This window comes from Leucopleurus acutus (genome assembly GCF_964270905.1).
Source record: "Leucopleurus acutus genome assembly, chromosome: 2".
Classification (NCBI taxonomy): domain Eukaryota; kingdom Metazoa; phylum Chordata; class Mammalia; order Artiodactyla; family Delphinidae; genus Leucopleurus; species Leucopleurus acutus.
Genome location: NC_139143.1, coordinates 102,132,188 through 102,156,618, shown reverse-complemented (window position 1 = coordinate 102,156,618; position 24,431 = coordinate 102,132,188).

The following is a 24,431-nucleotide window of genomic DNA, read 5'->3' as shown; positions in this document are numbered from 1 at the left end:
CTTCGTGTCTTTCTCCTTTGGCTCAGCTTATCTCTATTGGACATTATTCTGTAGAGAAGCACTTCATACTGTGAGCAAGACAGCTACTAGCTACTTCATATCTACATTTCCCATGCAGAAAGAGATCTTTTCTCTAAGAATATCCTAGCTCTGAAGGGGTAATATGCTCATCTATGAAGCAATCACTGGGACCATGTGGATGGTATCTTTGACCAACTTGGGTCATAGGCTTTTCCTGGAGTTGGAAATGGGTACCATAATGGAGAAGCACTTCGAAAATGTAAGTAAATAGAGGGATTCTGCAAAGGAAATAGACAAAGGAGGAAAAGGAAATCATGACAGACTGGAAAAAAATCTTGAAGTCCCACATATACAATACTGATTATCTAAAAATATGGAAAAAAAATATTCTGTGCACGTGGATGGGGGAAAAATGGCTACCAAAATAAGATAAAACATCAATTTTAGGACAGTAAAACATTTAAAGTGTGAGACCCATAATAATGATGTGGTAGATATCATTATCTAGACAATGCTGACTATAGTCATATAATTAAATGGAACCAGAAAATAGCTTTATGAGATCTTTAAAAATACTGCCAAGTTTTGCCTTGCAAATTTTGCTTAAATGTATAGGAATCTCTATTATAAATGATATATAAAAATCATATTTGGAACTATAAGTAATAGGACTAACAAATTTCATTTAACTAGAATTCCAAGCCAAAATAACCTGATGAAGAAATACTACTGGATGCCACTGGCTATTAGATGCAAATAAATATTGTAGAATTGAACTTGGGAAATCAGAAATAGGTAGGAAATAAGGGGGAAAAAAATTTGTCAGTGAGGCAAGTCTACTTCTAAAACTAATGCATCCTTTGTCAGGAATCACCTTTTACATTTAGACAGTTGGAAGAATTGGTAATTGCTACATATAAATAGAAAGAGACTGAAAGTTAATGTGTTTATACACTAAGTAACAGTAACCTGTGTTTGTGATAAGCCTATATGGTCTTTTGATTTTTTTTTTCTTTTACATCTTAATGATGGGTACCTTTAAACAGGGCATGTATTAAACAGGGCATGTATTAAACAGGGCATACTGATCTGACAACCAAGTTAACTGAAAGGTTAAAAGTCCTCTGTTTTCAATGGGAAAAAGAAATCTTTCAAGAGGAGCTGTGTCTTTTTTAAAAGAGAGATCACAAAACAAGTGAGACATATGAGGGTGGCCATTAGAGAGAAGGATGAATGCCAGTCTGTGAAGTGATGCTTCAGCTGTCTCAGGAGAGTAGCTGCCAAGCATACTCAAGAAGGAAACATGAAATCAGACATCTGTATGTGTGCAGCATCCACCATGTTTGCTCTGAGGAGAGAGAACCACATGAAGCAAGACAGCAAAGGTGAAATCCAGCAAGATAGCCTACTTTATTGCCATGGCAACCCAACCCTGATGAAAAGTAGGAAAACAATAAAGTATCTCTGAAAAAAAAATCTGTTCTATGAATACCTACTGGGTTGAGGAAAGATGCACTCATGGAAAGAGCTTGACATTTTACCATTTGGTGATTTCTTGTAACAAAGTCATGGGTGCTGCTTTGGGGAAATGCTGATTTAGAAAGCATCACATTTACTAAAATATTTAATTTTAACTGTTGCTAAATTCAGATTTATATGTGAAAGCTGTAGTTTCAGATTAAAATCTTAAGTGTCATTGTAGAGGTCAAAGCATTAACATTGTCACTCTCCTTGATGCATTTTGACAATCTTTTGCCATCATATTTCACATAAATTGTGTGTTCAGTAAAAAAGAAAAGTTTCAGGACATTCTGATATTTGATAAATTAGAGATATATTTTATTTGCCTAGATTGGATTCTCAAATTTCACCCATTATTTTTTTTTAAAATGCTCTTTCTTTCTTCAACTTCCTGTTTTTCAGTATGCAGTTCAGTATGGAAAGAAAACATTTTCTTTTTTCTATTCTGAAAATGTTTAACATTCACAGATTTATAAATTTTCCCAACTTTAGGCAATTTTGAGTTGTTCCTATGATTGTTTTTATTTGAATAAGACATCCTGGTTTGTAGAAAAATCTGGGAAAGCTTGTTTTACTTTTCTTAAAGTCAGCTTCATTGAGATAATATACATAAAAACAGTCTACTTCTTTAAAGTGTATAGCTAATTGAGTTTTGACAAATGTATACAGTCACATAATGGACAGCACATTCAATTTCTTTGCAATATTATTTTACTGTTTGTCAATACCACTTCAAATGCTTTTGATAAAATATAAAAATTTTATAGCACATCCCACTCCTTTGTGCTATTTTTGTCATATACATTACAACTTTATGTTATAAACTCAGTAATAGGGTGTTATAATTTTTGACTTCAGTAATAAATGCCTATAAAGAAATTAATAGAAGAGTATTATACACAAGATATTTTATTTGTATTATATTTATTTACCTTATAATATTTGTAATGTTGTCTTATGATATTTCTAGTGTTCTTCATTCCTTCCTTTGATTTTAATTACATGTTGATGGCATTTTCTTTCAATCTGATGGACTTCTGTTAGTATTTTTTGCAGTGCACTTGTGTTAGCATTGAGTTATTTCAAGTTTTATTAATTGGAAATACCTTTTTTTGACATTTATTTATAAAAGATAATTTCACTATATATTAAATTCTTAATTGGTAGGTTTTTCTCCCTCAGATTTTGAATGTGTTATGTCAGTGTCCTTTGGCTCTATTGTAACAGATGAGAAGTCAGCCATTTATTGTATCATTGTGATGTATGTGATACATGCTTTCAAGACTCATCTCTGTTTTTGGCTTTCAGCTGTTTGACTCTGATGTATCTATGTGTGCTTCTCTCTTCATTTATACTAATTGGACGTTCATTGAGGCTGTTAGATCTGTAAGTTAATATTCCTGGTCAAATTTTGAGTTTGGGGCCACTATTACTTCAAATATTTTTCTGACCCTTTATATTATGCTTTTCTGGAACTCCAATTACACAAATTTTGTAATACTTGCTATTGTCCTACCTACCTCCAAATATCTATTCATTTATTTTTTAAACATTTTTTTCTCTCCTTTCTTTGTATTTGAAGACCTTTATCTTCAAGTTCACTAATTCTTCTGACATCTCAAGTCTGCTGTTGAACAGAGAAATTTTAATTTTCACTGTTAAATTTTTCTGTCCTTGAATTTTCATTAGTTTCTTTTATTTATCTATTTATTTATTTTTGGCTGCGTTGGATCCCTGTTGCTAAGTGTGGGCTTTTCTCTAGTTGCGGCAACCAGGGGCTACTCTTCGTTGCAGTGTGCGGGCCTCTCATTGTGGTGGCCTCTCCTGTTGCGGAGCACGGGCTTTAGGTGCGTGGGCTTCAGCAGTTGCGGCATGTGGGCTCTAGAGCACAGGCTCAGTCGTTGTGGTGCACGGGCTTAGTTTCTCCATGGCATGTGGGATCTTCCCGGACCAGGGCTCAAACCCATGTCCCCTGCATTGGCAGGTGGACTCCTAACCACTGTGTCCCCAGGGAAGCCCGCATTAGTTTCTTTTTTACAGTTTCCAGGTCTCTGTTGAGACTACTTATTGCTTTGATCACTTTGATTATTCTCAGCATATTTCCCTTAAATTATTTGAAATAAATAATTTAGTAATTTGATTATTTGGATTTGTTTTCCTTTAATTCTTTGAATAAAGGAATTCTTGCTTCAAAGTCTCTAAATCTCTCACCTGAACTCACTTGAAGTCAATTTCTATTGGCTATTTTTAAACTCTGATTATTGCTCTCAATTTTCTATTTCTTTGTGTAGTTCATAAAGAGCATGGTTGATAATTATGCATGATAGATAATACATTATAGCCATTCTAGACTCTCTGTTGTTTTCCTGAAGACCGTTTTGTTTGTTATCTGCACTCACATTGTGAAATATGTCTTCATCATGGCATGCAAGTACTGATGTCTCCGCTCAATTTTCTTTTTTTTTTTTTAAGCTTGATTCCCTGTGGACTTAGTGTGTCTGCACAGTTTAGAGATTAGTCAGTGATTCCAACAGAGGTTATGCTCGGACACCTCCAGCCAGTAAGTTTTTCACCTCTACCACCCCAGTTCTGTGTGAATTGAGGATTATATGCAAAGGTGCAGCAAGTTCACAGTCTCTCCAGGCTTTCAATTTTCACTGAGCTCTCTGGGATCTCTTGCCCACTCTTAGTTCAGCTGCCAGCCAAAAATACTTGAAGAGTTTAGTGTCTCAGTTCTCTGCTTCTCTTGCTTCCAAGAGAAAGTCCCTCTGAATTTCAACTTGCTCTTCTAGCCACCCTGATATGTCCCCCACTGGCATCAGGTAAAAATGTGAGATTTCATCAACCAAACTGATGAGGCGGGAATGCCTCCATTCAAGAATGCCACCAATCTCATTTTTTTTAATCCAACGGAGTAAGAATCTTTTTCCAAGTAAACACTTCTTGAGTTGCTGTCTGCCTTTAGTCATTTTCCAGCATTCTTAAATTTGTTTTTAATGATTTAAACCAGTTTTATACTTTTTTTCTTCTGAAGGGAATTGCTCAACCTCCTTCTCAGGTCATTTCCAGAAGAAAAGTTTTTCTTTATTTATAATACACTGAAAAAAAAACATGAGGTCCTTAACACATTAAGAAAAAAAAATTCTAGGGGAACCTTCAAGATGTGGGAGGAGTAAGATGTAGAGATCACCTTCCTCTCCACAAATACATAAAAAATATATCTACAAGTGGAACAACTCCTACAGAACACCTACTGAATGCTGGCAGAAGACCTCAGACTTCCCAACAGGCAAGAAAATCCCCACGTACCTGGATAGGGCAAAATAAAAAAACATAGACAAAAGAATAGGGATGGGACCTGCACCAGTGAGAGGGAGCTGTGAAGGAGGAAATGTTTCCACACACTAGGAAGCCCCTTCACTGATGGAGATGGGAGGTGGGCAGGGGGGAAGCTTCAGAGCCATGGAGGAGAGTGCAGCAATAGGGGTGCAGAGGGCAAAGCAGAGAGATTCCCGTACAGAGGATCAGTGCCGACCAGCACTCACCAGCCTGAGATGCTTGTCTGCTCACTCACTGGGACATGTAGGGACTGGGAGCTGAGGCTCGGGCTTCAAAGTTCAGATCCCAGGGAGAGGACTGGGGTTGGCTGCGTAAAGACAGCCTGAAGTGGGCAAGTCGCCACAGCTGGCCAAGAGGGAGTCCGGGAAAAAGTCTGGATCTGCCGAAGAGGCAAGAGACCATTGTTTCGGGGTGCATGAGGAGAGGGGATTCCTCCCCTGTCTGCCAACAGAAGGCAGAGCACAGCCTAAACGAGCTTTAGAGGCTGGTGTGAGCCACGGCTATCAGCTTAGACCGCAGAGACGGGCATGAAATGCTAAGGCTGCTACCGCTGCCACCAAGAATCCTGTGTGAAAGCGCAGGTCACTATCAACACCTGCCCACTCCTCCCCCCAGCCCACCAGGAGCCTGTGCAGCCTGCCACTGCCAGGGTCCCATGATCCAGGGACAACTTCCCCGGGAGAAGACGTGGAGTGCCTCAGGCTATTGCAACATCAAGCCAGCCTCTGCCACTGCAAGCTTGCCCCTCATTCCAATTATGACTACCGTACCCCTCCCTCCTCCTGGCCTGAGTGAGCCAGAGCCCCGCAATCAGCCACTGCTTTAACGCCCTCATTTCTGGGTAGGGAACAGATGCCTGAGGGCAACCTACATGCAGAGGTGGGGCCAAAACCAAAGTTTAACCCAAGGAGCTGTGTTAACAAAGAAGAGAAAGGGATATTTTTCCATGCAGCCTCAGGAGCAGCAGATTAAATCCCCACAATCAACTTGATGAACACTCCAACTGTGGAACACCTAAATAGACAAAGAATCATCCCCAAAATGAGGCGGTGGACTTTGGGAGCAAATGTAGACTTGGGGTTTGCTGTCTGTGACTGATTTGTTTCTGATATTTATGTTTATCTTAGTTTAGTCTTTAGTGCTTGTTATCATTGGTGGATTTGTTTATTGGTTTGGTTGCTCTATTCTTTTTTTAAAAAATTATTTTTTATGTTAATAATTTTCAATTTATTATATTTTTCATTTTTGTTTTTGTTTCTTTCCTTTTTTCTCCCTTTTCTTATGAGCCGTGTGGCTGACAAGGTCTTAGTGCTCAGGCCTGGTGTCAGGCCTGTGCCTCTCAGGTGGGAGAGCCAAGTTCAGGACATTGGACCACCAGAGACTTCCTGGTCCCATGTAATATCAATTGGCAAGTGCTGCCTCAGAGATCTCCATCTCAATGCTAAGACTCAGCTCCACCCAACAGCTAGCAGACTCCAGTGCTGGACGCCCCATTCCAAACAACTAGTAAGACAGGACACAACTCCACACATTAGCAGAGAGGCTGCCTAAAATCATAATAAGTTAAAGACACCCCAAAACACACCACCAGACGTGGACCTGCCCACCAGAAAGACAAGATCCAGCCCCACCCACAAGAACACAGGCACCAGTCCCCTCCACAGGAAGCCTACACAAGCCACTGAACCAACCTTACCCACTGGGCGCAGACACCAAAAACAACAGGAACTACAAAACAGCAGCCTGCAAAAAGGAGACGCCAAACACAGTAGTTAAACAAAATGAGAACACAGAGAAATATGCAGCAGATGAAGGAGCAAGGTAAAAACTCACGAGATGAAACAAATGAAGAGGAAATAGGCAGTCTACATAAAAAAGAGTTCAGAGTAATGATAGTAAAGAGAATGCAAAATCTTGGAAATAGAATGGAGAAAATACAAGAAGCATTTAACAAGAACCTAGAAGAACTAAAGAGGAAACAAACAATGATGAAAACACAATAAATAAATTAAAAATTATCTAGAAGGAATCAATAGTAAAATAACTGAGGCAGAAGAGCAAATAAGGGGCCTGGAAGATACAATAGTGGAAATAACTACTGCAGAGCAGAATAAAGAAAAAAGAATGAAAAGAATTGAGGACAGTCTCAGAGACTTCTGGGACAATATTAAATGCACCAACATACAAATTATAGCGGTCTCAAAAGAAGAAGAGAAAAAGAAAGAATCTGAGAAAATGTTTGAAGAGATTATAGTTGAAAACTTCCTTGACATGGGAAAGGAAATAGTCAATCAAGTACAGGAAGCACAGAGAGTCCCACACAGGATACAACCAAGGAGAAACATGCCAAGATGCATATTAATCAAACTATCACATATTAAATACAAAGAAAAAATATTAAAATCAGCAAGGGAAAAGCAACAAATAACATACAAGGGAATCCCCATAAGGTTAACAGCTGATCTTTAGCAAAAACTCTGCAAGCCAGAGGGAGTGGCAGGACATATTTAAAGCAATGAAAGGGAAAAACATACAACCAAGATTACTTTACCCAGCAAGGATCTCATTCAGATTTGATGGAGAAATTAAAACTGTTACAGACAAGCAAAATTTAAGAAAATTCAGCACCACTAAACCAGCTTTACAACAAATGTTAAAGGAACTTCTCTAGGCAGGAAACACAAGAGAAGGAAAAGACCCACAAAAAACAAACCCAAAACAATGGAAAATGGTAATAGGAACATAGATATCAATAATTACCTTAAATGTAAATAGATTAAATGCTCCAACCAAAAGACATAGACTGTCTGAATGGATAAAAAACAAGACCAGTATATATGCTGTCTACAAGAAACCCACTTCAGACCTAGGGACACATACAGACTGAAAGTAAGGGGATGGAAAAAGATATTCCACGCAAATGGAAATCAAAAGAAAGCTGGAGTAGCAATTCTCATATCAGAAAAATAGACTTTAAAATAAAAACTATTATGAGGACAAAGAAGGACACAACATAATGATCAAGGGATCAATCCAAGAAGATATAACAATTGTAAATATATATGCACCCAACATAGGAACACCTCAATACATAAGGCAAATGTTAACAGCCTTAAAAGGGGAAATTGACAGTTACACAATAATAGTAGGGGACTTTAACACCCCACTTTCACCAATGGACAGATCATCCACAATGAATATAAAAAAGGAAACACAAGCTTTAAATGACACATTGGACAAGATGGACTTAATTGATATTTATAGGACATTCCATCCAAAAACAACAGAATACACTTTCTTCTCAAGTGCTCATGGAACATTCTCCGGGATAGATCATATCGTGGGTCACAAATCAAGCCTTGGTAAATTTAAGAAAATTGAAATCGTATCAAATATCTTTTCTGACCACAACACTATGTGACTAGATATCAATTACAGGAAAAAACTCTAAAAATATAGACACATGGAGGCTAAACATACACTACTAAATAACAAAGAGATCACTGAAGAAACCAAAGAGAAAATCAAAAAATACCTAGAAACAAATTACAATGAAAAACCGATGACCCAAAATGTATTTGATGCAGCAAAAGCAGTTCTAAGAGTGAGGTTTATAGCAGTACAATCCTACCTCAAGAAAAAAGAAAATCTCAAATAAACAACCTAACCTTACACCTAAAGCAATTAGAGAAAGAAAGAAAAACAAACAAAAAAAAACTCCAAGGGTAACAGAAGGAAATAAATCATAAAGATCAGATCAGAAATAAATGAAAAACAAATGAAGGGGAAAAAAGCAAAGATCAATAAAACTAAAAGCTGGTTCTTTGAGAAGATAAACAAAATTGATAAACCGTTACCCAGATTCATCAAGAAAAAAAGGGAGAAGATTCAAATCAACAGAATTAGAAATGAAAAAGGAGAAGAAACAACTGACACTGCAGAAATACAAAGGATCATGAGAGATTACTGCAAACAACTATATGCCATTAAAATGGACAATGTGGAAGAAATGGACAAATTCTTAGAAAATCATAACCTTCTGAGACTGAACCAGGAAAAAATAGAAAATAAAAACAGACCAATCACAAGCACTGAAATTGAAATTGATTAAAATCTTCCAACAAATAAAAGCCCAGGACCAGATGACTTCACAGGCAAATGCTATCAAATATTTAGAGAAGAGATAACAGTTATCCTTCTCAAACTCTTCCAAAATATAGCAGAAGGGGGAACACTCCCAAACTCATTCAATGAGGCCACCATCACCCTGATATTAAAGCCAGACAAAGATATCACAAAGAAAGAAAACTACAGGCTAATATCACTGATGAACATAGATGCAAAAATCCTCAATAAAATACTAGCAAACAGAGTTCAACAGCACATTTAAAGGATCATATCCCATAATATAGTGGGGTTTATCCCAGGAGTGCAAGGATTCTTCAATATATGGAAATCAATCAATGTGATACACCATATTAATGAATTGTTGGATAAAAGCCATTATGATCAACTCAATAGATGCAGAAAAAGCTTTCAACAAAATTCAAAACCCATTTATGATAAAAACTCTCCAGAATGTGGGCATAGAGGGAAGCTACCTGAACATAATAAAGTCTATATATGACAAACCCACAGCCAACATCGTTCTCAATGGTGAAAATCTGAAACCATTTCCTCTAAGATCAGGAACAAGACAAGGCTCCCTACTCTCACCACTATTATTCAACATAGTTTTGGAAGTTTTAGCCACAGCAATCAGAGAAGAGAAAGAAATAAAAGGAATCCAAATCGGAAAAGAAGAAGTAAAAATATCACTGTTTACATATGACATGATACTATACATAGTGAATCTTAAAGATGCTACCGGAAAACTACTAGAGCTAATCAGTGAGTTTGGTAAAGTAGCAGGATACAAAACTAATGCACAGAAATCTCTTGCATTCCTATACACTAATGATGAAAAATATGAAAGAGAAATTAAGGAGACACTCCCATTTACCATTGCAAAAAAAATTTCCATTTTCCATTGCAAGAAAAAGAATAAAATACCTAGGAATAAACCTACTTAAGGAGACAAAAGACCTGTATGCAGAATACTATAAGACACTGATGAAAGAAATTAAAAATGATACAAACAGATGGAGAGATATACCATGTTCTTGGATTGGAAGAATCAACATTGTGAAAATGACTATATTACCCAAGGCAATCTACAGATTCAATGCAATCCCTATCAAACTACCAATGGCATTTTTCACAGAACTAGAACAAAAAATTTCACAATTTGTATGGAAACACAAAAGACCCCAAAGAGCCAAAACTCAAAAACTTGAGGAAGAAAACATGAAGATGGAGAAATCAGGCTCCCAGACTTCAATCTATACTACAAAGCTACAGTAATCAAGATAGTATGGTACTGGAACAAAAACAGAAATATGGAACAGATATTTCCAAAACAGATCAATGGACCAGGACAGAAAGCCCAGAGATAAACCCACACACATAAGGTCACCTTATCTTTGATGAAGCAGGCAAGAATACACAATGGAGAAAATACAGCCTCCTCAATAAATGATGCTGAGAAAACTGAACAGCTACATGTAAAAGAATGAAATTAGAACGCTTCCTGACACCATACACAAAAATAAGGTCAAAATAGATTAAAGACGTAAATGTAAGGCCGGACACTATAAAACTCTTAGAGGAAAACATAGGCAGAACACTCCATGACATAAATCACAGCAAGATCCTTTTTGACCCACCTCTTACAGAAATGGAAATAAAAACAAAAATAAACAAATGGGACCTAATGAAACTTAAAAGCTTATGCACAGCAATGGAAACCATAAACAAGACCAAAAGATAACCCTCAGAATGGGAGAAAATATTTGCAAAAAAAGCAACTGACAAAGAATTCATCTCCAAAATTTACAAGCAACCCATGCAGCTCAATATCAAAAAAAACAAACAACCCAATTCAAAAATGGGGGAAAGCTCTAAATAGACATTTCTCCAAAGAAGATATACAGGTTGCCACAAACACATGAAATGGTGCTCAATATCACTAATCGTTAGAGAAATACAAATCAAAGCTACAATGAGGTATCACCTCACACCAGTCAGAATGGCCATCATCAAAAAATCTAGAAACAATAAATGCTGGAGAGGGTGTGGAGAAAAGAGAACCCTCTTGCACTGTTGGTGGGAATGTAAAATGATACAGCCACTATGGAGAACAGTATGGAGGATATATATATATATATATATATATATATATATATATATATATATATATATATACACATTAGGTTTATTTACTCTGGATTTCAAGACTGCCTGTCATGCTCTTCTCTAGATATGCCCACGATTCCTTCTCTAACTTAAGTGTCTGCTCTACTGTCACTCCTCTATCCTTTATAAAATATCAATAGCACCCATACATTCTCTCTCTATCCCTTGCTCTATTTTTCTCTATAGGTTTCTTTTCACTAAGTGACATTATTTTATTACATGTTTACTTATTAATTTGTTTAATTGTTATCTCTATCACTAGATTGAAATGTCTTGTATCTAGCAATTAGATTTACTTATAAAATTTTAAGAACCTTTGTTAGATCAAGGAACATAGGGTATAATAGAGTATGCTAAATGAGCAGAACACTATTTCTGAGGAAAATATCAGAACCTCAAAAGAATATGTAATTACTTTAAAAAAGAGTCTTTGATACTGCATCAGACACAACCTGGGAAGATGCTCGGGTGTAGCACACAAGCTTTAGGTAGAAATACACAATAGAGGATCTTTGCTTCTCACCAGAGCTCTATGAACACAGGCTTAGGGAGCCTTTACAGCACCATTATTCTGAAGTTCCAATTCAGAAATCTTTTGAGTCTGATTTTCCTCTGTGGTATATGTGAGGAAAAGAAGAACATTCTCCTCTGGGAGGTAAGATTTCAGATTAGGAAAAACTGTATATACTAGACTGCTAGGGCTGTCATAACAAAATATCATAGATTAGGAGGATTAAACAACAGAAATTTATTTTCTCACCGTTCTAGAGGCTGGAATTCCTAGATCAAGGTCTGGTAGGATTTGGTTTCTGGTGAGATCTCTATTTCTGGCTTGTATGCGGCCACCATCTTGCCGTGTGCTTGCATGACTTCTTTATATGCAGAGAAAGAGAGTGATTTGGTGTCTTTTGCTCTTTTTATAAGGGTACAAACCCTGTTGGATTAGGATACCACCCTTATGTCCTGACCTCATCTAACATTTATCACCTCTTTATAGGCCCTATTTCCAAACACAGTCACATTTGGTGTTCAGACTTCAAAATATGAATTGTGGGTGGACGCAATTCAGTCCATAGCACCCTAGAAAAAAATTTTTTACCTGATGAAATTCACAGAGAAGAGCAGGAGATTGGGAAGATTGGGACTGCAGACCAAATGCACTGACTTGCTTGTTAGAATTATGGGGTCATCATAAAAACAGAGCATGGATATTATGTCCCTGAACTTCTGTGCCAGGAAGTGCTGGGGAGGAGGTGGAGGTGGAGTAGAGAACATTTTAGGAAGTAGAGAACATTTACAGGAAAAATTCAAGCCACACTAAACAAACAGAAATACTTCAAAAACGATGTGTAACTGAAAGAATCACCAGGGAAAATTGTAAGCTCAACTTGTGTAGGACTTTTTCAGAAGCCATGCTTACAGTTAGAGTTCTCACTAGGACCATGTTCCTCAAAAGCCAGATTGAAGATGATATTTTAGGATATATTTATTTAGGTTATATTTTATTTTATCTATTTTTATAATTTTGCCTTTTTTAGTATTTATTTTTTAAAATGTTGATAAAACACAAATAACATCAAAATTACCACCTTAGCCATTTTTAAGTGTATAGTTCAGTGGCCTTAAGTACATTCACATTATTGTGCTTGCATCATCATCTATCCATAGAACTCTTCTCATCTTGCAAAACTAAAACTCTGTACTTATTATAATATAACTGCTTTCCTCTCTCCCTCCAGCACCTGGCAACCACCATTCTACCTTCTATCTCTATAAACTGACTTCTCTGTACATCTCGTATAAGTGGAATAATAGAGTACTCGTCTTTTTGTCCCTGGCTTATTATACTCCGCTTATTATATCCTCAACATTCATCCATGCTGTTGCATGTGTCAGAATTTCCTTCCTATTGTATGTCTATAACTACATTTTGTATTCATTTGTCCATGGACACTTGCTTCTTCTACATTTTGTCTGTTGTTAGTAATGCTGCTATGAACATGAGTGTACAAATACATCAAGTCCCTGCTTTCAATTCTCTAGGTTATATAACTAGACTGAAATAGTTAGGTCACATGGTAATTCTATTTTATTTTTTTTGAGAAATTGTCATACTGTTTTCCATGGCAGTTGTATCATTTTACATTCCAATCCACAGTGTATAAGGGCTCCAATGTCTTCAAATCCAAATTTTGCCAACATTTATTATTTTCAGGGTTTTGATAATGGCCATCTTAGTGGATGTGAAATGGTATCTCGTGGTGGTTATAATTTGCATTTCCCTAATGATTAGTGATGTTGAGCATCTTTTTGTATGCTTGCTGACCATTTGTTTACCTTTGGAGAAATGTCTATTCAAGACCTCTGCTTATTTTTGAATTGGGTTGTTTCTTTTTTGTTTTTGAGATTAAAGATATTTTATATACATATATATATATATATATATATATATATATATATATATGGTTCATATATTCTCAATATTAACTCCTTATCAGATACATGAGATGCAAATCTTTTTTCCATTCTCTGGATTGGCTTTTCACCCTGCTGACTATGTACTTTTTTCTTTACTTTTTAACATCTTTATTGGCGTATAATTGCTTCACAATAGTGTGTTAATTTCTGCTTTATAACAAAGTAAATCAGTTATACATATACATATGTCCCCATGTCTTTTCCCTCTTGCATCTTCCTCCCTGCCACCCTCCCTATTCCACCCTTCTAGGTGGTCACAAAGCACCGAGCTGATCTCACTGTGCTATGCGGCTGCTTCCCACTGGCTATCTATTTTACGTTTGGTAGTTTATATATGTACATGCCACTCTCTCACTTTGTCCCAGTTTACCCTTCCCCCTCCCCGTATCCGCAGGTCCATTCTCTAGTAGGTCCGCATCTTTATTCCCGTCTTGCCCCTAGGTTCTTCTGACCATTTCTTTTTCTTTTTTTTTTTAAGATTCTATATCTATGTGTTAGCATACGGTATTTGTTTTTCTCTTTCTGACTTACTTCACTCTGGACCTACATCAGTCTCTAGGTCTATCTACCTCACTACAAATAACTCAGTTTCGTTCCTTTTGAAGACTGAGTAATATTCCATTGTATATATGTGACACCTCTTCTTTATCCATTCATCTGTTGATGGACACATAAGGTGCTTCCATGTCCTGGTTATTGTAAATAGACCTGCAATGAACATTTTGGTACATGACTCTTTTTGAATTATGGTTTTCTCAGGGTATATGCCCAGTAGTGGGATTTCTGGGTCGTATGGTTGTTCTATTTTTAGTTTTTTAAGGAACCTCCATACTGTTCTCCATAGTGGCTGTATCAATTTACATTCCCACCAACAGTGCAAGAGGGTTCCCTTTCTTCCACACCCTCTCCAGCATTTATTGTTTGTAGATATTTTGATGATGGCCATTCTGACCAGTGAGACATGATATCTCATTGTAGTTTTGATTTGCATTTCTCTAATGATTAATGATGTTGAGCATTCGTGTTAGTTGGCAATCTGTATATCTTCTTTGGAGAAATGTCTATTTATGTCTTCTGCCCATTTTTGGATTGGGTTGTTTGTTTTCTTGATATTGAGCTGCATGAGTTGCTTGTGTGCTTTGGATATTAATCCTTTGTCAGTTGCTTCATTTGCAAATACTTTCTCCCACTCTGAGGATTGTCTTTTCATCTTGTTTATGGTTTCCTTTATTCTGTAAAAGCTTTTAAGTTTCATTAGGCCCCATTTGTTTATTTTTGTTTTTATTTCCCTTTCTCTAGGAGGTGGGTCAAAGAGGATCTTGCTGTGATTTATGTCATAGAGTGTTCTGCCTGTGTTTTCCTCTAAGACTTTGATGGTGTCTGGCCTTACATTTAGGTCTTTAATTCATTTTGAGTTTATTTTTGTATATGGTGTTAGGGAGTGTTCTAATTTCATTCTTTTACATGTAGCTGTCCAGTTTTCCCAGCACCACTTATTGTCTTTTCTCCACTGTATATTCTTGCCTCCTTTATCAAAGATAAGGTGAGCATATGTGCAGGGGTTTATCTCTGGGCTTTCTGTCCTGGTCTATTGAACTATATGTCTGTTTTTGTACCACTACCATACTGTCTTGAGTACTGTAGCTTTGTAATATAGTCTGAAGTCAGGGAGCCTGATTCCTCCAGCTCCGTTTTTCTTCCTCAAGATTGCTTTGGCTATTTGGGGTCTTTTGTGTTTCCATACAAATTGTGAAATTTTTTGTTCTAGTTCTGTGAAAAATGCCATTGGTAGTTTGATAGGGATTACATTGAATCTGTAGATTGCTTTAGGTAGTAGAGTCATTTTCACAATGTTGATTCTTCCAATCCAGGAACATGGTATATCTCTCCATATATTTGTATCACCTTTAATTCCTTTCATCAGTGTCTTATAATTTTCTGCATACAGGTCTTTTGTCTCCTTAGGTAGGTTTATTCCTAGATATTTTATTCTTTTTGTTGAAATGGTAAATGGGAGTGTTTTCTTAATTTCACTTTCAGATTTTTCATCATTAGTGTATAGGAATGCAAAAGGTTTCTGTGTATTAAATTTGTATCCTGCTACTTTACCAAATTCATTGATTAGCTCTAGTAGTTTTCTGGTAGCATCTTTAGGATTCTCTATGTTATCTGCAAAGAGTGACAGCTTTATTTCTTCTTTTCCTATTTTGATTCCTTTTATTTCTTTTTCCTATTTGGATTCCTTTTATTTCCTTTTCTTCTCTGATTGCTGTGGCTAAAACTTCCAAAACTATGTTGAATAATAGTGGTGAAAGTGGGCAGCCTTGTCTTATTCCTGATTTTAGTGGAAATGGTTTCAATTTTTCACCATTGAGGACAATGTTTGCTGAGGGTTTGTCATATATAGCCTTTATTATGTTGAGGAAAGTTCCCTTTATGCCTACTTTCTGGTGGGATTTTATCATAAGTGGGTGTTGAATTTTGTCAAAATCTTTCTCTGCATCTATTGAGTTGATCATATGGTTTTTCTTCTTCAATTTTTAATATGGTGTATCACATTGATTGATTTGCATATATTGAAGAATCCTTGCATTCCTGGGACAAAACACACTTGATCATGGAGTATGATCCTTCTAATGTGCTGTTCGATTCTGTTTGCTAGTATTTTGTTGAGGATTTTTGCATCTATGTTCATCAGTGATATTGGCCTGTGGCTTTCTTTGTGACATCTTTGTCTGGTTATGGTTTCAGAGTGATGGTGGCCTTGTAAAATGAGTTTGGAATGTTCCTCCCTATGCTATATTTTGGAAGAGTTTGAGAAGAATAGGTGTTAGCTCTCCTCTAAATGTTTGATAGAATTCGCCTGTGAAGCCATCTGGTCCTGGGCTTTTGTTTGTTGCAAGAATTTTAATCACAGTTTCAATTTCAGTGCTTATGATTGGTCTGTTCATATTTTCTCTTTTTTCCTGGTTCATCTCGGAAGGTTGTACATTTCTAAGAATTTGTCCATTTCTTCCAGGTTGTCCATTTTATTGGCCTATATTTGCTTGTAGTAATCTCTCTTGATCCTCTGTATTTCTGCAGTGTCAGTTGTTCCTTCTCCTTTTTCATTTCTAATTCTATTGATTTGAGTCTTCTCCCTTTTTTTCTTGATAAGTCTGGCTAATGGTTTATCAATTTTATTTATCTTCTCAAAGAACCAGCTTTTAGTTTTATTGATCTTTGCTATCATTTCCTACACTTCTTTTTCATTTATTTCTGATCTGATATTTATGATTTCTTTCCTTCTGCTAACTTTTGGGGGTTTTTTTGTTCGTCTTTCTCTAATTGCTTTAGGTGTAATGTTAGATTGTTTATTTGAGATGTTTCTTGTTTCTTAAGGTAAGATTGTATTGCTATAAAGTTCCCTCTTAGAACTGCTTTTGTTGCATCCCATATGTATTGTGCTTTTGTTTCATCCCATATATATTAGGTAATTTTTTTTCACTGTCATTTGTTTCTAGGTATTTTTTGATTTCCTCTTTGATTTCTTCAGTGATCTCTTCATTATTAAGTAGTGTGTTGTTTAGTCTCCATGTGTTGGTATTTCTTACAGATTTTTTCCTGTAGTTGATATCAAGTCTCATAGCGTCATTGTCGGAAAAGATACTTGATATGATTTCAATTTTCTTAAATTTACTAAGGCTTGATTTGTGACCCAAGATATGATCTATCTTGGAGAATGTTCCATGAGCACTTGAGAAGAATGTGTATTCTGTTGTTATTGGATGGAATGTCCTATAAATATCAATTAAGTCCACCATGTTTAATGTATCATTTAAAGCTTGTGTTTCCTTATTTATTTTCATTTTGGATCATCTGTACATTGGTGACAGTGGGATGTTAAAGTCCCCTACTATGATTGTGTTACTGTCAATTTCCCCTTTTATGGCTGTTAGTATTTCCCTTATGTACTGAGGTGCTCCAATGTTGGGTGCATAAATATTTACAATTGTTATATCTTCTTCTTGGATTGCTCCCTTGATCATTATGTAGTGTCCTTCTTTGTCTTTTGTAATAGTCTTTGTTTTAAAGCCTATCTTGTCTGATATGAGAATTGCTACTCCAGGTTTCTTTTGATTTCCATTTGCATGGAATGTCTTTTTCCATCCCCTTGCTTTCAGTCTGTATGTGTCCCTAGGTTTGCAGTGGGTCTTTTGTAGACAATATATATACGGGTCTTGTTTTTACATCCATTCAGCTAGTCTATGTCTTTTGGTTGGAGCCTTTAATCCATTTACATTTAAGGTAATTATCAATATGTATGTTCCTATTACCATTTTCTCAATTGTTTAGGGTTTATTATTGTAGGTCTTTTCCTTCTCTTGTGTTTCCTGCCTAGAGTAGTTCCTTTAGCATTTGTTGTAAAGCTGATTTGGTGGTGCTGAATTCTCTCAGCTTTTGCTTGTCTGTAAAACTGTTAATTTCTCCGTCAAATCTGAATGAGATCCTTGCTGGGTAGAGTAATCTTGTTTGTACGTTTTTCTCCTTCATCACTTTAAATATGTCCTGCCACTCCCTTCTGGCTTGTCTAGTATCTGCTGAAAGATCAGCTGTTAACCTTATGGGGATCCCCTTATGTGTTGTTTGTTGTTTTTCCCTTGCTGCTTTTAATTTTTTTCTTTGTATTTAATTTTTGATAGTTAGATTAATATGTGCCTTGATGTGTTTCTCCTTGGATTTATCCTGTATGGGACTCTATGCTTCCTGGACTTGATTTACTATTTCCTTTCCCATACTAGGGAAGTTTCCAACTATAATCTCTTCAAATATTTTCTCAGTCCCTTTCTTTTTTTCTTCTTCTTCTGGGACCCCTATAATTCAAATGTTGCTGCATTTAATGTTGTCCCAGAAGCCTCTGAGGCTGTCTTTAATTCTTTTCATTCTTTTTTCTGCTGCAGTAGTTATTTCCACTCTTTTATCTTCCAGGTCACTTACCCCTTCTTCTGTGTAGTTATTCTGCTATTGATCCCTTCTAGAGAATTTTTAATTTCATTTATTGTGTTGTTCATCAATGTTTGTTTGCTCTTTAGTTCTTCTAGGTCCTTGTTAAAAATTTCTTATATTTTCTCCATTCTATTTCCAAGATTTTGGGTCATCTTTACTATCATTATTCTGAATTCTTTTTCAGGTAGACTGTCTATTTCCTCTTCATTTGTTAGGTATGGTGAGTGTTTGCCTTGCTCCTTCATCTGCTGTGTGCTTTGCTGTCTTCTCATTTTGATTAATTTACTGTTTTTTTTTGGGGGGGGGTCTTCTTTTCACAGGCTGCAGGTTCGTATTTTCTGTTGTTTTTGTTGTCTGTCCCCAGTGGCTTAGATTTGTTCAGTGGGTTGTGTAGGCTTCCTGTTGGAGGGGACTAGTGCCTGTGTTCTGGTGAATGAGGCTGGATTTTGTCTTTCTGATGGGCAGGTCCATGTCTGGTGGTGTGTTTTGGGGTGTCTGTGTCCTTATTATGATTTTAGCCAGTCTCTCTGCTAATGGGTGTGGTTGTTCCTGTCTTGCTAGTTGTTTGGCATAGGGTGATCTGCACTGTAGCTTGCTGGTCATTGAGTGGAGCTAGGTCTTGGCGTTGAGATGGAGATCTCTGGGAGCTTTTCACCATTTGGTATTATATGGAGCTGAGAGGGCTCTTGTGGACCATTGTCTTGAACTTGGTTCTCCCACCTCAGTGGCACAGCCTTGATCCCTGGCTGGAGTACGAAGAGCCTATGCTCCACACTGCTAAGAATAAAAGGGAGAAAAGAAAGACAGAAAGAAAGAAAGAAAGAAAGAAAGAAAGAAGATAAAATAAGAGAAAATAAAGGTATTAAAATAAAAAATAATTATTAGAAAGAAAAATTTTTTTAAGTAATAAAAGAAAACAAAAGAAAACAAAAAAAAAATGGACAGATAGAACCCTAGGACAAATGGTAAACACAAAGCTATACAGACAAAATTACACACAGAATCATACACATACACACTCACAAAAAGGGGAAAAAATATATATCCTTGCTCCCCAAGTCCACCTCCTCAATTTGGGATGATTCATTGTCTATTCAGGTATTCCACAGATGCAGGGTACATCAGGTTGATTGTGGAGATTTAATCCGCTGCTCCTGAGGCTGCTGGGAGAAATTTCCCTTTCTCTTCTTTGTTTGCACAGCTCCCGGGGTTCAGCTTTGGATCTGGCCCCGCCTCTGCATGTAAGTTGCCTGAGGGCATCTGTTCTTCGCTCAGATAGGACGGGGTTAAAGGAGCAGCTGATTCAGGGTTTCTGGCTCACTCAGGCCAGGGAGAGGGAGGGGTATGGAGTGCAGGGCGAGCCTGTAGTGGCAGAGGCTGGTGTGATATTGCACCAGCCTGAAGCATGCCATGAGTTCAACCAGGGAAGTTGTCCCTGGATCACGGGACCCTGGCAGTGGTAGGCTGCACAGGCTCCTGGGAGGGGAGGTGTGTATAGTGACCTGTTCTTGCACACAGGCTTCTTGGTGGCAGCAGCAGGAGCCTTAGCATCTCATGCCCGTCTCTGGGGTCCTTGCTGATAGCCGCAGCTCACGTCCGTTTCTGGAGCTCCTTTAAGTGGTGCTCCGAATCCCCTCTCCTTGCACACCAGGAAAGAAAGAGGCAAGAAAACGTCTCTTGGCTCTTTGGCAGCTCCAGACTTTTTCCTGGTCTCCCGCCCAGCTACCTTTGGCACACTAGCCCCCTTCAGGCTGTGATCATGCAGCCGACCCCAGTTCTCTCCCTGGGATCCGACCGAAGCCCAAGCCTCAGCTCCCAGCCCCCGCCCACCCTGGCGGGTGAGCAGAGAAGCCTCTCTGGCTGGTGAGTGCTGGTCAGCACCGATCCTCTGGGTGGGAATCTCTCTGCTTTGCCCTCCGCACCCCTGTTGCTGTGCTCTCCTCCGTGGCTCTGAAGCTTCCCCACTCTGTCACGTGCAGTCTCTGCCTGCAAAAGGGCTTCCTAGTGTGTGGAAACCTTTCCTCCTTCACAGCTCCCTCCCACTGCTGCAGGTCCCGTCCCTATTCTTTTGTCTCTGTTTTTTCTTTTGCCTTACCCAGGTACGTGGGGAGTTTCTTGCCTTTTGGGAGGTCTGAGACCTTCTGCCAGCGTTCAGTAGGTGTTCTTAGGAGTTGTTCCACATGTAGTTGTATTTTTGATGTATTTGTGAGGAGGAAGTGATCTCCATGTCTTATTTTTCCTCCATCTTGAAGCTCCTCCTGGTTATGCCTATGTACTTTTATGCACAGAATTTTAAAATTTTGATGTAGCCCAATTTATCTATTCATCAGTGATAAATTCAAAAGGAAGCCGTCTGGTCCTGGGCTTCCTTTTGTTGGAAGGTTTTGATTACTCATTCAATCTCTTTATAGCTTTGCTCAGATTTTCTTTTTCTTCATGATTCAGTCTTGGTAGGTTGTTTCTCTAGGAATATATCCATTTCATCTAAGTTTTGCAATTTATTGGCATACAATTGTTCCTAAATTCTCTCATATACTCCTTTTTATTTCTTTAAAATCAATAGTAATATACTCTTGCTCATTTCTGATATTAGTTATTTGAGTTTTCTCTTTTGTTCCCTTAATCTAGCAAAAGATTTGTCTATTTTGTTGATCATTTCAAAGAATCAACTCTTGGCTTTATTGATTCTATCTATTTTTTTCCCATTCCCTATTCTGTTTACCTCTGCTCTAATCTTTATCATTTCCTTCCTTCAGTTAGCTTTCAGCTTAGTTTGTTCTTCTTTATCTTTTTCTTTAAATTGTAGGGTCAAGTTTTTGATTTTTGATTGTTCTTCCTTTATAATGTAAGCATTAACAGCTATAAATTTTCCTCTTAGCACTGCTTTCTCTTCATCCCATAAGTTTTGGTGTGTTGTGTTTTCATTTTCAACTGTCTTAAGGTATTTTTAATTTTGTTTGTGATTTCTTCTTTTATCTCTTTGTTAAGAGTGTGTTGTTTAACTTCCACGTGTGTGGATTTTCCACTTTTTCTTCTGCTGTTGATTTCTAATTTTATTCTATTGTGATTGGAAAAGATACTTTGTACAATTTCAATCTTTCAACATTTATTAAAACTTTTTGTTTTCTTTTGCGGTATGCGGGCCTCTCACTGTTGTGGCTTCTCCCATTGTGGAGCACAGGCTCTGGACGTGCAGCCTCAGTGGCCATGGCTCACGGACCCAGTCACTCTGTGGCATGTGGGATCTTCCCGGACCGGGGCACGAACCCACATCCCGTGCATGGACAGGCGGACTCTCAACCACTGCACCACCAGGGAAGTCCTAAAACTTGTTTTGTGGCCTAACATATGTTCTATTTTGGAGAACATTCTATGTGCACTTGAGAGAAATATGCATTCTGTTATTATTGGGTAGAGTGTTCTGTATATGTGTTAGGTCCAATTGTTCTACAGTGCTGTTCAAGTCTTCTGTGTCCTTTTTGATCTTCTGTCTGCTTGTTAATTTTGATTTTTTGAGATTAGCTTTCCATTTATGGTAGTAATATAAATTTTAATTTTCTGAAAATAATTATTATACTTATAATTAATAATTGTAAAGAAATCTTATAGAAGGAATATAAACATGACAAACTGTGAAGACGACATACAACTCTTTGAAGTTTGGAAGCTCTGATTTAAGGTTTAAAATCTGAAGTGTCAAAATATTGATAATTTGCTGTAGCTTATTTTCTACTTGCTATTGCATTAGAGCTTGTGTTTCATGTATTATTTTGGTTTTCATTATACTCTTTAAGATGATAAGGAAAGTGAGATTCAACAATTAAGTAGCTTGCCCAGGATCATGCAACTAGGAAGGTGATTTGGAAAAGGTAGAACTCAAGTCTCTCTATTCTCAAAGTTTTATTTTATTGTCAAAATATAATTTTCAAGTAGTTAAAATATGATTCTGAATAAAGGAACATGTCAACAGTCTTATTTAATGCATTAATTCATGATGTAACAACTAAGATCAAAAGGTAGGACAAAATCATATTGAGAAGCTGTCTATCTATAGACATTTTGAAGAAGAATAATGTTAAAATAAGATTACAAGGTTAAATAGTTTATTTCCTATATGGCAATAAAGCATAATCCTTGGGATTATTTTTTCTATTAGACATAAGTCCACAAGTTAACCTGTAACTTCTGCATGTCTAAATTCTAAATGAAGTGTCTAAAAATAACTCATCAACACAGATAAACTTTTTTAAATAATTAAAGAATCTCCTAGTATGACATTAAAAGGGCATGATGTACTCTCTTGTGTTTTCTAAATTTTGTATAACTTTTCTTAATACCATTATACATCAATGGGAAAATTTTCCTGATTTTAAATTCTTTGGGTCATAAATTTTGGAAAACTGACATGGATTAAAATGACAAATGGAGGCTGATAACATGGAGACTTTTCCTTATCTGTGAATCTCCATCCCCAAGTTTTATAAAATTCTCCACATTCTGTGGCTTACTAGTAGCAGTGTGGACTATATTTCAAGGACACATTTTAGAATCTGAGAACAGTGCTTATACGTGGGAAATACTAATGTGTAATGCATTTGGTGCTGAGCTTTTCTAAATTGTGTATTTTTTTCACATTAACTATTATTTTTAAAATGAGGTTTATAAAAACATATGCTATCTTTATTTGATATAATTGTCCAATATGTCTTGCATTTTGCAGGTCTCAATGGTAACTCATGGATGTTAAGTGTAGAACCTTTAAAAATGTATTAAAATAAAGAGAAGCCAGTTACTTGAACAACAGCTTTCAGGTTAGAGTGCCTCTTTTTCCCATACAATATGTTTAAGTTATGCATATATTATAGAAATAATGAAGTCATGTATCATGGAAATAAAGATATGTCATTTAAGGTAGAATAAGAATATTAGATTGATAAATAGTCAAATTATTTTATTAACTTGGGTGAAGAAAGTTAATATTCCTCAGCCAACATCACACCTGAAGCAAATTCACCATTATGCTAAGGAACATATCTCTGGAAATTCTCTCTGAGCTGAAATAATTTGACAAATCTATGGTTAATTAGCTTCCTCCCTGAATACACCAGCAACAGAGAAAGGGCTGAATGGTCTGTGAACTGAATGAGACTCTTACTTTACAAGCAGTCCAATAGGAGCAGCATTTAGCATACACACAGCTAATGTGAAACTGTTGGAATCTTCTTTGCATTCCATGCTTGCTTTCTGGGTTAATGGAGGGCTTACATATTTAGAACTGTCAAGTGAATATCTTTTTATAAGCATTACACCAATTTCAGAAGAGGTAAAAGAATAAAAAATGTAATCTTCTTATGCCATGTAATTCGAGAGCACTCAATTATTTGGGCACTCTGAGATCATTATTTTATCATTTTGAAGAACATGTAATTAATTGAAGGATAAAGTGGATCTGAGCTAGCAAACTATGTTTTTATTTTAAATTGCTTCTCTGTAGTGATTCCTGCTGCTATTCCAGGTTTTCCAAAACTTTTTTAAAGACTGTTACTCCAACTCCCACTTTTAAATTTTATTGTTACAGTAGTGCCCTTATCCATGGGGGATACTTCCTTATCCATGGGGGATATCCATGGGGGATACTTATCCATGGGGCATACTTCCACAATGGATACCTGAAATTGCAGATATTATGGAACCCTACATATACATGTTTGCATTTTTTTCCTATGCATACATACCTATGACAGTTTAATTTATAAATTAAGCACTGTAAGAGATTAACAGTAACAATAAAA